General features: G+C 41.2%; 1 protein-coding gene and 1 pseudogene across 4 annotated transcripts in view; one reads left to right on the forward strand and one right to left on the reverse strand.

The window, feature by feature from the left end:
* Positions 1 to 17,347, forward strand: part of PPP2R2B (protein phosphatase 2, regulatory subunit B, beta) — a 701,789-nt gene that overhangs the window by 666,559 nt on the left and 17,883 nt on the right. The gene's annotated exons all lie outside the window — the stretch shown is intronic.
* Positions 10,408 to 10,906, reverse strand: LOC102825065 (annotated as a pseudogene).

A 17,347-nucleotide genomic window follows, 5' to 3' on the forward strand; every position in this document is an offset into this window, starting at 1 on the left:
CTGGAGCAGCCGAGCGTCCCGGACTAGAAAGCAATAGATTTCTTGCTTCTGCCACAAATTCCCCCAGCTGTGAGCCTTCCAAACTTCTAAGTATTCCTTTATATGTGGGTTCAGAGTTCTGGAACCATCCCCTGAGCCTGCTTGAATCAATGAATGAAACAACTATGTTTACAAAAGACTCGGGTATTCTGTGTTGTTGTTGGCGGAGCTCTCTGCTACATGTCCACCGGATCCGCCATCTTGTTTGTTCTTTGAATATCAAGTTATATTTAATGAGTTACATTTATGATATCACAGTATTTTATGATGTTCTACACACTGATTTCTGTATCCTGACCAGATCTCGTAACCCCTGCTTCAGAATTTCAGAGAAGAAAATTATGGTTTCCAACTTACCTATCCAGAAAAGATATAATGGGGTAGAGGGGATAACTGGGCAGGGCCTGGAGTGATAAAAAGGATTTCACCCTTTGAGGAATTTAAAATTGTACTGAACAACTGTGAGCAACTTTTGAAAGCCACCTAATGGCTTTCAGATAGGAAGTTTGCAACACTCTTGAGGTTGTTATTATTGACAAGTGCCATTGAGTAGATTCCGTTGAGACTGGAAAGCTTTTTTGGATGAGAAAGCCTCCTCTTTCTCCTGAGGAGCTGTTGGTGGGCTTGAATTTCCAGCCATGTGGTGTGGTTTGTAGTCCAGTGCTAATCCTAGGGAGTCACTGCGCTCCCCTGTTGAGGTTAAGGAAGGTAAATATTAAATACCAATTATAGGTATTTCTGAGGCTCTTATATTTTGGACTTGGCTTTGAGAGAATACACGTATTCCATAGGGATCAGGAGTGTAGGTTCTGGGAATAGACAAACTCAAGTGCAGATAACTTGGAAAAATCTTGAACCAAAGTGTACACCTCTATGAAACAGAGACAAGAATGATGCCTGAATCATTAGATTGTTGTGCTGATTCAATGAGATAATAATACCTGGCCCTCTGTAAGCACTTGGGGGCTGTTCTCTGCCATCAAGTTGATTCCAACTCAGCAACACTATAGGACAGAGTAGAATTGCCCTCTAGGGTTTCCTAGGCTGTAACCTTTACTGGACCAGATGCTCTTGTTGTTAAATGTTGAGTTGGGTTCAACTCCCAAGGACCCTGTATAGGGTTTCTAAGGAGAAGCTGGTGAGTTTGAACCACTGACCTTGTGGTTCAAATCAACCTTGTGGTCCAGTTCTTGTCCTATGGCATCTTTTCTCATATGAAGCCACTGGGTGGGTTGCAACCACTGACCTTACGTCATTAAATCATTGTGCCACCAAGGCTCCTATGCACTTGGTACTTATCATTATTAAGAAGCCCTGGTGGCAAAATGGTTAAGCATTCATCAGCTAACCAAAAGCTTGCAGTTCAAACCCACCCGATGGCTCAGCAGAAGACAGGCCTAGTGACCGCCAGCTTTAAAGATCACAGCCAAGAAAACACTATTGGGCAGTTCTCCTCTATTCCTTGGGGTCACAGTGAGTTGAAAAATGTAACTTGACAGCAGACAACAACAGCAACAATAATTTTGGCACAGCTGTCCATGAGCTCAGAGTCAAATATGAGAAAACAAGAATTCAAAATAGCAAGTTACTTATACCCATTTGAAGTTCTAACCAGAGATGAAACTGAGACTTAAACCTTGGCTGAAATGTTGTTGATAGATAATACCTGTGAGCATCTCCTGTCTTTGACTCAGCAGACCTGAGGGAAAGGTGGCCAGATAAGCCATAAATGGACTGGGGAAAGCATGAAGCAGCATGGGCATTTCACTAGTAGAATCTATGGTAGCTGTTTTAGGTACCATAGAGTCCAGTTCAACTCATAGCAACCCTGTGTGTAACAGAATGAAGCACAGCCTGGTCCTTCACCATTCTTACAATTGCTGTGTTTGATCCCATTGTTACAGCCACTGTGTCATTCCATCTCATCGAGGGTCGTCAACTAATAGCATTGAACTAATAGCATTGTTTCCTATTGAAAACAGTGCTAGGACTCCTAAGGCATAGCATTTAGCCAAGAGAAAATAAAGCAGTGACGTCCCCGCCTCCATGCAGCACTTGGCCCTGTACAGATGCACCCTCCTTCTCAGCTGGAACCCCTCACCTTGCTCAGCAGGGGGATTGCTGTCAGCAGGGAGCCGCTCGCCTCTCCCTTCCTGCTTCATGCCTCTCATTGCAGTGATTATGTATACAGCCTGGAAAACAGGGACATCTTGGGAGTGCAGCCCTGGCCTGTCAGCGGTGCCATGACAACCAGCTTCCAGCAATCACCCCTAATAAAGGCCTCTCACGGTCTCTTCCACCTGGGCAGAGGCTCCCCAGGGAGCTTGGACTTTGGGGAGCAGCTGCTACAAAGCTTCCTGTTGGAAGGAAATTATTAGAGAGCAAGGGCACATGAGCTATCTGTCTCAGTAGGAGAGAAGAGTGGAAGTAGGTAGACAAGAAATCTCAGATCTGGGATGTGCACAGTAGACTAAGGGCCTGCTGACACCATGCCATACTCCCAGAGCCCACTGGCTATGGAAATGTGTAGCCCTGCAGTCTGAGGATGAGGCTCCCAGATCCCTTAGCTAGCCCTACAGAGAGAGGAGTATAACAGAGTGAAAGACCAAATATGTGTGCTGTAAAACCAGGACTCACTCTTACCAGATTTCATAATTAGGCTCAAGTTGAGACACCCACTGCTAGCTCATCATCTTGTCTGGATTGCAGCCGCCTCCTTCACTGCTGCTGCTGGAGAGGACGTGTCACAGACCTCCTTCAATCAATATCTTCCCAGAAGGCAGTTCTCAAAAAAAAAACAAAAAACACAATAGCCCTGCTTAGTTAATACATGATTATTCCTCACAAGAGGAGGACAAACAACGCCGCAATTAATGAACTTGTCTGTGAATATTAGCCTAAATTCTGCCCCAAGATTGATGTGTGAGCCCTATACTAAGTACAGGTTTTAACTCCGCCCATCTGGATCACAGGCTCTGGCTGAGGCCCCTTCATGAGGAGGGTGTAATCCTATAGCTATGCACATTGTTAACTTCAGTCAAGTCAGTTGTGACTCATGGCAACCTTATGTGTAACAGAACAGAATACTTCCCGGTCCTGTGCCATCGTGGTGATAACTGATATGTTTGAGGCCATTGTTTGGGCTACTGTGACAATTCATCTCATTGAGGGTCTCTCTCGTTGTCACTGACCATGTGCCTGGTAGTCACTGTGCTCCGTGCTTTATCTGCTTTTATCTCATTGGATTCTTATTACTGTGCAAAGCATTATATTTGCATTTTGAAGATGATGAAGTTGAGCCTTAGGTCAAGATAATTGAAAAGGACAATCTGTCTATAAATGGACAAGGATAGAGTAAGCATACTAACTGGAGTGTGTTGGACCCCAAAGGACAATAACTACTCCCAACACCAGCCAGAGAGGCATAGCTGAGGTAGGCAACTTACACTTTCCTAAACTCTGACCACCTCTTCTTGCCCTGAGTTTTCTGTACCACACAGCTTTAGGGTGTTCACTGTTCCCCTCAAAAAAGTATATATTGCTATGAGCATGTGCTGACTATAATTCTCCTGTTTATATCAAAGTGCACCCTTTGTAGTTCTCATCATCATCACTGGTCAGTAAACTATGGCCTGCAAGTCAAATCCAGCCCATCACCTGTTCTTGTGTAATTCACTAGCAAAAAAATGTATTTTGCATTTTCAAATGGTTGAAAATAATTTAAATATCTATGTCGCTGCTAAGTGCCGTCGAGTGAGTTCTGATTCATTACAACCCTGTATATGATTTCCGAGGAGAGGATGATAGGCTTGAATCACTGACCTTGCAGTTAGCAGTCCAGTGTCTATTCTACAGCACCACACCAGGACTTCATATATGTGCCATTTCATGACACATAAAAATTATATGAAATTCAAATGTCAGTGTCCATAAAGCTTTATTGAAATACATGCTGATCTTGCTGTTCTCATTCACCGATGGCAGAGTTGAAACAAAGTTGAGTTATTGGAACAGAGATCAACTAGCCCATAAAACCTAAAATACTTACTTTCTGATCCTTTGTAGAAAAGGTATGCCGACCTTGGATCAGTTCTTGATCATTCAAGGTTCTGCTTACCACGAATCTTTACCTGATCAGCCATTGTTTTGTAATTTCTAGTCTCTCAAGTTTTGGTGACTTTTCCATCTGAAAATAAAAATTAGGGATCAATATATTCTCTTTGAGATTGTTAACTTCTCACTCTCCATCCATGCATGGCATTGCTACAGCATTCACTGGGGAACAACTATTTGTGAAATCAGTGAAGGGTGGAGAATGTTGGTGGTCTAGTGGTAGAATTCTTGTCTTCCATGTGAGAGATCAGGATTTGATTCTAGGCCAGAGTACTTCATCTGCATAGCCACCACCATCTGCCAGTAGAGACTTGCATGTTACTATAAAGCTGAGCAAGATTCAATGGAGCTTTTAGACTAAGATGGACTAGACAAAAGCCCTAGCAACCTACTTCTGACAACCAGCTACTGAAAACACTATGGATCGCAATATTCTGATAAGTAACTGATCATGGTCTGGAACCAGTCTGGGCAATGTTCAGTTGTGTATGAGGTTGCCATAAGTTTGGGTCCAACTCAATAGTCGCTAACAACAATAACATTTGAAAACTAAGTTGCAAATGTTAAATGACTGGGATTCATTACTTCCCAATTCAGAATTATCAGTCTGGGTCTGAGCCTTCATATCATCAAAACATTCATATTCTAGCCCATGTTTGGAGATAGTATCTTTAGGCCCATAAAACTATAGTACCCTTTCTGGGTTTTGGGGGGTTTTTTTGTTATTAAGTGCCTTCAAGTCAGTTCCAACCCATAGCGACCCTGTATAAGGTTTCCAAGGAGCGACTGGTAAGCTTGAACCACTGACCTTGTGGCTCACACCAACTTTGCAGTCCAGTGCATTTCCACTACTTAAATCTTAAACTTCTTCTCTCACTGTCCTCAGCTGGGGAAAAGTTATCATTGTCAGTCCGAAGGAGTTCTAATTCTTCATGGGAAAACTGTTGTCAGTTTCTCTCATTGGGCAAAATTATTAGATGCATCTTCTGTATCATAAAAATTATTGGCTGCATTTCAATTGGGGAGCTGTTTCTCTCCAGAAGCAAAACTGTTGCCTGTGTATCTCTGAAGGAAAATTGCCATCTGCCTCACTCTATAGGAAAATTGCCAGTTGTGTCCCCGTTATGGGGAAATTGTCAATGACATCTCCAAATGGAAATCTTGCCAGCTGTGCTGCTCCATGGGAGAAATGTCAGAAGTGAACAATTGAAACCCCTGTGCACAATTCCCAAATCCATTCCTTTTTCATCATCAACAAACTTTCACATCTCCCTGGCTGCCTGCCTTTAATCTCATATGTCTGAGTCGGCAAAGCTAGGGTGGTTCATTGTTCAGCACCAAATGAGAGAGACACATACCTAGGAGAGTGGATTTCAAGTGATCATACAGAGAGACACTATTGTGTGTCTGTGTAGCAGCCCAGATAGAAGACCTAGAAATCAGTATGACATCAGGTCGCTCTTAAGACCTCCTAAACTAGAGGACACATCAGGACTTTGGATTCATGTCATAACCTAGCAGTTCCTGCCACTGCATTGCTGCTATCTTCCATAGCATACTGGGGTATATGCTAAGTGCTTGATATGACAACCTCAACTCTCCTCACGACCACTTAGCTGCAGTCAAATCAGCCTCTGACTCACGGTGACCCCATGCACAATGTAATCATTCTCCACTTTATAAGAAAGACAACCACAGCTTAGCTTTCCATTTGTCCAAGGCATCATAATTTGTAAGGAGTTCTAATTTCAAATCAGGCCTGCTGACCTAGAAACAACCTGCATAGGCTCTTCACCATCACTTCTTAACAGCTGAGAATGAGGTAGCCATTAGGGTCATCTGTAGTAGCCTTGGATCCCCCTCTTCACCATGAATGTGAGTTTCTCTACAGCATCCAGTATTGGATCCAGAAAAAGGAGCCACACCTAGGAACAGCCTTTACAGTGGGCTTCCTACTGTTCTCTCTCCTTCCCTCAGAGCCCATGACCAGAAAGTACAGTGCACATTTCTTTTCTGCTGGCTTCTCCCCAGTCCTATTGAATATATTTCTAGCTTTTGTTGTTGTTGTTAAGTGCTGTCGAGTTGGTTCCTACTCATAGCGACCCTATACAGGGTTTCCAAGGAGCAACTGGTGAGTTTAAACTATCCACCCAGCCTTTCAAACAGGCCTTGTGGTCCAGTGCATTTTCCTGCAGCACCACACCAGGATTCCAATTCTAGCTTTGTTGTTGTTGTTATATGCTGTGGAGTCGGTTCCGACTCATAGCGACCCTGTACAGGGTTTCCAAGGCTGTAAATCTTTACAGGAGTAGAAAGCCTCATCTTTCTCCTGTGGAACAGCTGGTAGTTTCAAACTGCTGACCTTGTGGCTCGCAGCCTGATTGGTAACCACTATGCTACCAGAGCTCCTTAATCTTTAGGTTTCACTAAAGTCAGCAGCTTTCTTAACTCCTCCTCTGTCTTAAATGTGATTTCAACTCTTTTCAAAACTCTTACTCATTAAGTCAGTGACCTGAATCCGCTTAGGTAAATAGCCATGGGCTAGGCATAGTGAAGGATACACAAACACAAGAGACTTGCAGTTCCACAGAGATGTATTCATGTCTATACATGTTACCATATAAAATATGTCTCCAACAGGGCACATAGGATAAAAGCTATAGGGTTTTAAAGCATCAGTTGATTTTTGCTATAGCATTGTTACCCAAAATGTATATGGAGGAACCCTGTACCACAGAAACACTGAGCAGCAAGTGATTTGGAAAAAAAGTAGTGGTTCTCAGGGACAATTATGCCTATCAGGGGACATTTGCCAGTGCCCAGAATATTTTTGGTTAACAAAACTAGGGGAATCACAGTGGCATTTAGGGAATAGAGGCCAACGATGCTGCTAAGTATCCTATAATGTCCAAGAAAGCCCTGCACAACAGATTCATACAACCCACAGTGTCAACAATGCCTTGATTGAGAAACCTTGGATTAAAACACACACACATGAGATTTCCTAAGCATGTTTAATAGGCTTTGCATCATCAACCCCAAAATAGCTTTGAAATTTCCCAAATTTCTGAAACCTCAGAATCTAGGATACCTGACATATCAGACTGTTGTTGTTGTTAGGCACCAACCAGTCAATACTGACTCATAGTGACATTTTGCAAAACAAAACAAAACACTGTCCAGTTCTGCCACAGGGTCACATTTGTTGCTGTGCTTCCATTGCTGCTGCCACTGTGCCAATCCATCTCATTGGGAATCTGCCTCATTTTTTGCTGGCTCTCCACTTTACCAAGTATGCTGTCCTTCGCCAGGGACTAGTCCCTCCTGACAACATGTCTGAAGTATGAGAGATGATGTCTGGGCATCCTGGTTTCTAAGGAGCATTCTGGCTGTACTTCTTCCAACACAGATTTATTTGTTCTTTTTGCAGTCCATGGTACTTCAAATATTCTCCTCCAACACCATAACTCATATGCATCAATTTTTCTATGGTCCTTAATTGTCAAACTTTCACATGCAGATGAGGTTATTGAAAATACTACAGTGGGTCAGACGCACTTTAGTCCTCATCCAACTGACATCTTTGCTCTTCAATACTTTAAAGAGGTCTTATGCAACAGATTTGCACAATGGAATACTTGTTTGATTTCTTGACTGTTGCTTCCATGAGAGTTGATGGTTGATCCAAGCAAAATGAAGTCATTGACAGTTCAATAGGTTCTCCATTTATCTTGATGGTATTTATTGGTCCAGTAGTCAGGATTTTTGTTTTCTTTACATTGAGGTGCAACCCATACTGAAGGCTGTGGTCTTTGATTTTCATCGGCAAGTATTTTAACTCCTCTTTACATTCAGTAAGCAACATTGTATCATCTGCACATCACAAGTGGTTAATAAATCTTCCTCCAAATTTATGCATGCTTCATATAATACAGCTTCTTGCTCAGCATACAGATTGAATAAGTATGATGAAAGAATACAACCCTAGTACACACATTTCATAATGTTAAACCATTCAGTGTTTCCTTGTTTTGTTCGAATTGCCTCATGGTCTATGTACAGGTTCCTCATGAGCACAATTAAGTGTTCCACAATGTCCATAGCTTGTCATGATCCACACAACTGAAAGCCTTTGCATAATCAGTAAAGCATAAACATCTTTCTGATAGTCTCTGCGTTCAGCAAAGATCCATCTGATGTCAGCAATGATAGCCCTCATTCTATGTACTCTTCTGAATCCGGCTTGGACCTCAGGAAGTTCTCTGTCAATGTATAGTTGCAGTTGTTTTAGTGTTTTCTTTAGCAAGATTTTACTTGCATGTTTTATTAATGATTTTTTCTGATGATTTCCACATTCCGTTGCATTACCTCTCTTTGGAATGGGCACAAATATGGATCTCTTCCAGTCAGTTGGATAGATAGTTGTCTTCCAAACTTCTTGGCATAGATGATTGAATGTCTCCAGTGTTGCATCACTTTGTTGAAATATTTCCATTTGTATTCCATCTTCCAGAATCTTGTTCGCCACCAGTGCCTTCAGTGCACCTTGGACTTCTTCCTTCAGTGTCATTGGTTCTTGATCATATGCTACCTCTTGAAATGGTTAAACATCAACCATTTTTGGGGGGGGATATAGTGACCCTGTATATTCCTTCCATCTTCTTTCGATGCTTTCTGCATCATTCAATGTTTTGCCCATAGAATCCTTCAATATTACAAGTCAAGGCTTATATTTTTTTTTCTTCAGATCTTTCTTGCAAAATGCTGAGCATGTTCTTCCCTTTGGGTTTTCTAATTCCAGGCCTCTGATATACACATTTCATTGTAATATTTGAATTTTGTCTTTTCGAGCTGCTCTTTGAAACTTTTCTTCCATTTGTTTTAGAATCTCTATGCTGGAGAACAAGTTTCAGAGTCTCTTCTGACATCTCATTTGGTCTTTTTCTTCTTTGTTGTCTTCTTTATATCCTTTTGAGCTTTTTTCCTGTGTGATATTCTTGATGTCATCCTACAATGTCTTCAGTCTTCTGTGTGTGTTACTTGGATGATCTCTAAATCCAGGCAGGATATGTTTAAGGTCATATTTTGGCTCTTGTGGACTTGTTTTAATTTTCTTTATCTTCAGCCTGAACTTGCATATGAGCAGTTGATGGTCTATTCCATAGTCTGCCCCTGACCTGTTTTGGTTCTTTCCACAGATGTAGTCAATTTGATTTCTTTGTATTCCATCTGGTGAGGTCCGTGTGTATAGTCATAAATATATACACAAACATGTATGTATATATAGAGAGAAGGAGCTCTGGTAGCGCAGTGGTTATGAATTGTGCTGCTAACCTCAGGGTCAGCAGTTTGAAACTACCAGCTCTTCCATGGAAGAAAGATGAGGTTTTCTGCTTCTATAAAGATTTACAGATTTTGAAAACTCTGTACAGGGCCACTATGAGTCGGAACCGACTCCATGGCACATAACCACCGCCACCATATATATGTATAGAGAGAGCGTCCTGGTGTGGCACTGTGGACTAATTCTTCAGACTGCAAAGTCATTTGAACTACAAGGTTGGTAGTTCAAGCTCATCAGCTGCTCCTTGGAAACCCTATACAGGGTTGCTATGGGTCAGAACCGACTCAACAACACTTACCAGCAACAACAATTACACAATAACTATAAAGTAACCAACATAAAACCACAGAACTGTAACTTTTCCACAGCTATCTGAACTTGGGTCTATCTGGCTGAGCACATTTTCAGAAAGCAGGATGCCCAGTTCAGAGCTGTGCCAATAAAACACCCTTATAGGAAAATTCTGAAGTGGTGACTTAACAGAGTATGTTGCAGCTAACAGATCACAGGTGGGACATGTTAGTTATAAAGTAGTGGCAATCTAATTCATGAAAGTTACCAACTTTTCTAGAAAGAAGCAAAAAGTTTAAAAATTCCTTGAATTAGCACCTGGTGGGTCAGGTGGGAGTGCAGAGGAAGGCTGTTAGAGCAGTGTCTGAGGGGCCCTTGTGGGCCAGAGGGTTGGACATCATTAAGAATCATGGTTGGCTTCTAAATACTGAGAGCAAGATGACTTCTGATTTGTAGTCTAAGATAAATTATAGATAAATGAAAAAGACCAGTAATCATGCACTAAGATTAATAAGCAACTCTTCAAAATTAACTGCATAAGGGCTGTGTTTGGAGTGAAGTTTCACAAGACAAGGCACCCAGATTTGTTTCCTTCCTGCATTTGGCTTGGAGATCCACTCTCATGGCTTGGTGTTTTCTGAATACTCCAGGTACCCAAAAGCACCAATCCTATTTGTCTTATCTCTGACTTCATCGGGTTTGACTGACTCTTGCTTCTTCTTGGCTAGCTCTAGCCTTGTGTGCTCATCATTCTGCAGATCCTTCTTGTTCCCACCGAGGATGATGGGCACATTGTGACAGCAATGCTTGACTTTCAGGGTCCATTTCTTTGGGATGTTTTCTAAACTATCAGGGATGTCGATGAAGAAACACATCGATATGACATCAGTGTCAGGGTAGGAGAGGGGCTTCAAACAAAGGTCATAATCTTCCTGTCTAGCTGTATCTCACTGCCAACTCTACCTGCTTCCCACCTACTTCAATAACTACTACATAGGTCTCAAACACTGTGGGCACATAGACCTCAGGGAACTGAGCCTTGCTGAAGACTGTGAGCAAGCAGGTCTTGCCACAAGCTCCATCACCCACAATCACCAGATTCTTCTTGATGGCAGCCATTACTTACAATTAGACAGCAAGATGCACAGTCTGTGTGGCTGAAGTTCTACAATGAACCTTGAACTTCTCAGATGAAAAGCACTCTTGCAGCAACTCCAAGTCCAGCCTCTTCGTGCCAAGGACACTACGTCACAAGTCGAGAGCTCGATGGCTTGACTGGAGGCAATATAATCACTCATCAGTTAGATTATCAAAGTTGAAGGCTAAGCTCGATGTCACGCTAGCTGCATGACCATGGTGATCTAAATTATTTAAGCTCTTTTTGTCTGTCTCTTTATCTAAAATAAGGACATTGGTAGTACTTTCCTCATAAATTTGAGCATTAAATGGATTAATGATGGCAAAGCAGGAAGATCTAGAAATGGTAGCCAGTGTCATCATTGTTGCTGTTACTGTTATTATTGGGTCTCCACATAGTAACCTATCCTCATGAGTGAAGCTGGCATCTCCCCAAAGACTGGGTCTGGGCCATTAGGATTCTCCTCAAGATTGCTTCCTTACAAAAGGAGCATAGGTCTCTGGACCCTAGCTCTCATCCTTCTCTTGATGTCTCTCTTTTCTGGAAGCTAGCTGGAATCCCTGCAGGTCAGTAAGATTTCAAACGCCAAGCCTGAGATCCCCAGAAGAAATGTCAGTTCTGATTTGTTTCAACATCTGTCACTCAGGCACTGGATCCTGTTGTGTCATGTTAGACAAATTCTAAGCAGGTTAGGTATTGATAAGGTGGCAGGGGATATGGGTAGTAAATTACACAGAACTTACACTGATGTTACATTTGCATTCCACCAGAAGCTCCCCAGTACCTTTTTCACACTCTGATAAATATCACAGTAAAATCTTTCTTACAACTGTAAATTTACCTCATTGCTAACATTTGTCTCTTCTATCCTGTGAGCTCCATGAAAGTAGGACTAGATCTACTTTGTTCATTATTACATCCTCTATACCAAGCCTAAGGAGCTCTGGTAGCGTAGTGATTATGAATCGGGCTGTGAACCTTAAGGTCAGCAGTTCGAAACTACCAGCTGTTCCATGGAAGTAAGCTGAGGCTTTCTGCTCCCATCAAGATTTACAGCCTCAGAAACCCTATATAGGGTCGCTATGGGTCGGAATCAACTCCACAGCACATAACAACAACAACAACAACAACATACCAGGCCTAGTATGAATGCAATCAACAAATATCTATTGTCCTATTGTGGCATTGTAGGATAAGCACTGGACTTCTAACCACAAGGTCTATTGTTGCTACTAGTGTGTTAGTCCAGCTCATTGAAGATTACCCTTGTTTTTCCTGAATCTCTATCTTTCTAGTGACTGGTCTTTCCTGATGAAGTGACCAGAGTAAGTGAGCCAAAGTCTCAGTATCCTTGCTTCTTGGGAGCATTCTGTTTGTATTTCTTCTAAGACCGATTTGTTCATTCTCTGGCAATCCACAGTGTATTCAAATCTTATTTGCCAACATCACAATTCAAATGCATCAATTCTTCCTTTTTCATTGTCCAGCTTTTGCACTCATAGGAGATGGTTGGAAAGGCCATAGTTTGGGTCAAGCACACTTTAATAATCAAAGCAACATCTTTATTTTTGAATATTTTAAAAAGGTATTTTGCAGCAGATTTGCCCAATGCCCTATATCATTTGATTTCTTGATTGCTGCTTCCATGGATGTTGATTGTTGATACAAGTAGAACGAAATCTTTGACAATTTCCATGTTTTCTCTGTTTAACATGATGTTGTTTATCAGTCCCATTTTGCAACTGGGGAAACTGAAGGAATTTAATCTGACTTCAGAGTGCAGTTTGCTGAATCCATTCTCATTACCTCAGGCTATGTCTGTGCTACAGGCTAGATATGACCACGTCTTGGAGACGTTTGGTTAACATTTTTGCATGGGGCAAGCCTGGCGGCACTGTAGGATAAGCACTAGACCACCAGGTGGATTTGAACTACAAGGTTAATGGTTTGAACTCACTAGCTGCTCCTCAGAAACCCTATACAGCATGGCTATAAGTCAGAACTGACTTGGTGACACTTAAGTACTACACCAGCAGGGATGCTGTTGTTGTTGCTAAGTACTCAGCAGCTAACAAAAAGGTTGGCCCACCAGCCAGGTGCTCTATGGGAGAAAGCGGTGGCTGTCTACTTCTGTAGCTGTTATAATCTTGAAAACCTTGTGAGGCAGTTCTACTCTGTACTATAGAGTCACCATGAATAGAAATCAACTCAGACACAACAGGAGTCCAATAGAACAGACTTAAATCAAAACAAATGTGAAAAATTTTTGCCATATCTCAACTCCATATCAGAATCCAGGGGTTACCATATATTCACTGTTTGGTTCAAGCCCAGCAGATAAGAGCCCTGAGACATTTGTTGAGTGACTAAATTGAACTTAGATTTTTCTGTTATAATTTCAAGTTCTCAATTCTGGTTGATTGAATTTGTGGAGAAATGTTGTTACTTTCTTAAATGGTTCTGTCAAAATTAAAATTTTGTTTTCGCTTATGGCTTAATTCAGCAAAGTCTGAAAGAGAACTTGCTATGTATTTGAACTCTCTATATGAAAGTTGATTAAATGTGAGTACATTAAGAAGCCAAGGATAAATTAAGTCAGAGGCCTAGAGGCTACTGGTTGGTTCCATGTAGAATTATGATACAAACACTAATTAGGTTGAACCATATACTCAATTGCCATTTTTGTTTATCAGAAACGATTGGATATCAGCAAATATGTATGGTTGAAATTAATACAGTCTAAGTCCATAAGGCAAAGAATCCATTAATTTATCTAACTTTGTTTCCAATCAAGCAACAAAAGCTGTTGAACATTTGTGTGTAAGATTGTGGGCACAGGGATAAGTGTAAAAAGGTGTGGACAGCACTGTCCGACCTCCTCTGACTTCACAAGGGGGAAGGAGACAAATCAAACTCAGCACCAGCCCAAGGCCAATTCTTATGAAACTGAGGTTAGACATGCCTCCACCCTTTCCTCCTTTGTCAATTCTGACACCAATTGTCCCTCCCCAAGTCATTGTCTTCCTCTCAGCTGGGTTCCATACTTCATTACAATGGCCACACAGAGCTCACAGACAATACTGATTATGGAGTTTATTAGGGAAGATGACAGATAAACAATTCGGGATCTGAAATGCTCAGAGCACATTTATTGCAGTCAGGAGCCTCTCTCAGCTGTGCCCACAAGCACATCAATCTCATATTAGTAAACACTGTTGTTATTGTTGTTAAGTGCCATCAAATCAGTTCCAACTCATAGCAACCCTGTATAGGGTTTCTAAGTTGCAGCTGGTAGATTTGAACTGCCAACCTTGTGGTTCACAGTTCAGTGCGGATCCTACAGTGCCACACCAAGCATCCAATAAATATTAAGACATATTAAATATTCCTTTTTTTCTCTCCATCCCTCCCTCTCCCTCTTTTTCTCTATCACCCCCACCCAGTTAAGTCCCTAGAGGCACTTTACTTTGAAAGCCTTGCCTTCTACCCGAAGGCGTTCAGCTTTACTCACTCCCCAGGCTGGGAAGCCCACTGCTCTGTCTCATGCTCTGGTTCTTGGTTCTTCTTCTGCCACTCTTCTGTTGTCAGTCTGTCTCCTGGGTTGGAAGGTTCACATGCAGGGATCCCAGGACCCAAAGGCCATCCTGCACCTCTGGTCCATTCTTTCTTGTTAGTAGTAACATACTCCTACCTACTTCTAAGATGTTGTTGCTGTTGTTAAGTGTCATCGAATTTGTTCCAACTCATAGCAACCCTGTATAGGGTATCCAAGGAGTGGCTGGTGGATTTGAAACACCGACCTTGTAGTTCAAACTGACATTGCAGTCAAGTACTTATCATACAGCCCCATTTAAAATGCAGTAGAAAGGCAAAGTTGATTAGATTTTGATAGGTTTCCAAGTTTTTAGAATCACAATTAATCCTGTTAACCAATCACTCACAACAGCCTGATATAATCAGACCCATCAGAACAAAGTAATTTGGTGAGAATTACAAAGACTATGGCTAGAAGAGATATATTAAACAATGCACTGTACCACAATAAGTAAATCCAAAATCCTGCATGTTGAGATTTTAAAACAAAAAACAACAAACAAACATGAATTATTAAGTTAAATAACATGAGGAATGAGAGTTTCATTTTAAGAGCGAACCTGAGCAAATGTTAAATAACTGGGCCAGGTCAAGTACACAATAGGACTTGAGAGAAAAACAATGACTATTTGGGGCTATAATTATAATATGTAGAGAGGATGGTGTCTCCATGCCCTGTGGATTCCATAACAACAACAACAAAACACCATTCACACAAGTCAAGTATCTTTAAAGAACAGATATTTATTGTCTCACAGTTCTGGTAGCTAGAAACCCAAATGCAATACTATTTTCTCTCTCTGAAGAATCTTGGAGAAGATTCACCTTCTGGTAGACCTAAACATTTCTTGGTGTTCTTTGGCCTCTAATGGTGGTTTCCCCTCTGTGTCACTTTGTCTTCCTGTCTGTTCTTCCCTTTTATATGACATGAGTCAGAGGGATTAACACATACCCACTGTGTATCTTCCATCAAAAGAATATGGAAGGAATGCATGATAACTAAGCTAAAAAGGATTGGTCACTGCTCAGCCATTTCAAGAAGTAGTATATGATCAAGAAATGATGGCACTAAAGGAAGAATCCAAGCAGGACTGAATGCACTGTTGGAAACCAAGGCTCCAGGAAGTAATGGAATGCAAATTGAAATGCTTCAACAAACGGATGCAGCACTTACAAGAAATTTGGAAGATAGCTACCTGAACAACAGATTGAAAGAGATCCGTATTTGTGCCCATTCCAAAGAAAGGTGAATTTCTTTGGAATGGGCACATATATGCAGAAGTAAATCAAAATGGTCTCAATCAACTGTATTATCAACAGGGAGCTGCCAGAAATTTAAGCCAAATTCAGAAGAGGATGTGGAACTAGGGATATCACTGCTGACATCAGATGGATCTTGGCTGAAAGCAGATAATATCAGAAAGATGCTTACTTGTGCTTTATTGACTATGCAAAGGCTTTTGACTCTGTAGATCATGACAAATTATGGTAACATTGAGAAGGATGGGTATTTCAGAACACTTTATTGAACATAGAGCAAGAGGCAGCCATTCAAACAGAACAAGAAGATACTGGATGGTTTAAAATCAGGAGAGATGTGTGTGTCAAAGTTGTATCTTTCACCATACTTATTGAATCTATATGCTGAGCAAATAGTTTCAGAAGCTAGATTATATGAAGAAGAACATGGCATACAATAGTATACAACCATCTGTGATGTGCAGATGATACAACCTTGCTTGCTGCAAGCAAAGAGGACTTAAAATACCTACTGATGAAGATCAAAGACAACAGCCTTCAGTATGGATTGCATCTCAATGTAATGAAAGCAAAATTCCTCACAACTGGACCAATAAATAACATCATGATAAATGGAGAGAAGCTTGAAGTTGTCAAAGACTTCATTTCACTTGGATCTACAATCAACACTTATGGAAACAACAGAAGAAATCAAACAATATATTACATTAAGCAAACCTGCTGCAAAAGACCTCTTTAAAGTGGCAAAGAGCAAAGATGTCAGTTTAAGGATTAAGGTGCACCTGACCCAAACCATGGTATTTTCAGTCACTCTAAATGTATATGAAAGTTGAATCAATGCATTTTTTAATTACAGTGTTAGCAAAATATAATGAAAGTACCATGGATGGACAAAAGAACAAACAAATCTGTGTTTGAAGGAGTACAGCTAGAATGCTCCTTAGAAACAAGGATGGTACTTGGACATGTTGTTAGCAAGCGTCAGTCCCTGAAGAAGGACATTATGTTTGGTAAAGATACTTTGGACATGTTGTTAGCAAGCGTCAGTCCCTGAAGAAGGACATTATGTTTGGTAAATTGGAGGGTCAGTGAAACAGAAGATCCCCAATGACATGGATTAACACAGTGGCTGCCAACAATGGGCTCAAAAAAAAAACAATTGTGAGGATGGCTCAGGACTGGACAATGTTTTGTCTGTTATGCATGGAGTTATGAGTTGGAGCTTATTCGATGACACCTAACACCATTAAGCATGTTAAATTGTTAAATTAAAAACACCTATTTCTAAACTAAATGATATTCATAGGTACAGGGGTTGTTGTAGCTGTTAAGTGCCGCTAATTTGGTTCTGACTAATATCAATCCAGTATAGGGTTCCTGAAGCTTTTTTAATCTTTGCAGAACAGAAAGCCTCATCTCTCTCCCATGGAGCAGTTGGTGAGCTCAAACCTCCTACCATGCGGTTTGCAGTCCAGTGCTTATCCTATGCTGCTACCTTGCTAGGACTTCATGATCAGACAAATCACAAAAATGGGAAATACCGAAAGGTACCGTAGTGGTTACGAATC

Source organism: Chrysochloris asiatica, unplaced genomic scaffold (assembly GCF_000296735.1).
Source record: "Chrysochloris asiatica unplaced genomic scaffold, ChrAsi1.0 scaffold00280, whole genome shotgun sequence".
NCBI classification, from domain to species: Eukaryota; Metazoa; Chordata; class Mammalia; order Afrosoricida; family Chrysochloridae; genus Chrysochloris; species Chrysochloris asiatica.